The sequence below is a fragment of the Macaca mulatta genome, chromosome 6 (assembly GCF_049350105.2).
Source record: "Macaca mulatta isolate MMU2019108-1 chromosome 6, T2T-MMU8v2.0, whole genome shotgun sequence".
NCBI lineage: Eukaryota > Metazoa > Chordata > Mammalia > Primates > Cercopithecidae > Macaca > Macaca mulatta.
In genome coordinates this window covers 93021143-93022136 of record NC_133411.1, presented here as the reverse complement: position 1 = coordinate 93022136, position 994 = coordinate 93021143, and the positions used below count along the sequence as shown (strand labels likewise).

Genomic DNA, 994 nt, shown 5'->3' with positions numbered 1-994 from the left:
CCTTAGCAGTCTGAGGAAAAAGAACAAGAATCTGTGAACCCCAAATCCTGACCAGAGCTTTCAGCTCTGCATTTCATATCCACTATCTGATAGTTGCTGAAAATGTTAACAACTTATCAAGTAAAACGAGCACCATTAAATAGTGAGGAAAGCATTCATCTGATTCCTTTTTTACATGTTATTTTCTTTAAGTTAATTACAATGTGTTTTTTTTTTTTTTTAGTCTGAGAGTTACTGTTGTTACTGATGTTAAATATAGTAAAAAGAAAAAAAAAAAAACAGATTTTTCCCTCATATAAGTTTACCATTATTGTTTCCCAGATTTGAAAATACTTTACCTTAAGCTACTAATATAGAATCATTTTACTTTACCTTATGCTACTAATATAGAATCTTACTGTAAACTCAATTTCAGTATAGAATTCTACAACTGTAGAACTGGAATAACAAATTACATGTGTCACAGCATTGCTGGAAAAATTAAAAGTTGGAATACATACCTGGGAATTACTTAAATAAATTATATCTATACTGTGCAATAGTAACTGTCTTAAAAATGACATGAGTATAAATACTAATTTGGAAGATGCTTATACATGTAAAAAGAAAACAGTATAGTAGGTATTATATGATCTCATATTATTAAGATATTTGCAGTGCTTACTTTGACAGCACATATGCTAAAATTAGAATGATATGGAGAAGATTAGCATGGCACCTTTCAATGATGACTTGCAAGTTTGTGAAGCATACAATATTTTTAAAACACAATGAAGTACAAAGTGACACTCTGAAGCAACCACATAAACAAGTCTGCAAAATAACCAGCTAACATCATCATGACAGGATCAAATTCACGTGTAATAATATTAACCTTAAATGTAAATGGGTTAAATGCCCCCAATTAAAAGACACAGATTGGCAAGCTGGATAAAGAGCCAAGACCCATTGGTATGCTCTCTTCAAGAGACCCATCTAATGGGTCAAAGACACA

At 31.2% G+C, this 994-nt stretch overlaps 1 non-coding gene across 1 annotated transcript; it reads left to right on the top strand.

Moving 5' to 3' along the window:
• Window positions 1-656: 656 nt before the first annotated feature.
• Window positions 657-762, top strand: LOC114679096 (U6 spliceosomal RNA). The gene has a single exon (XR_003730780.1). It is a non-coding gene; the product is annotated as a U6 spliceosomal RNA (small nuclear RNA).
• Window positions 763-994: the final 232 nt, after the last annotated feature.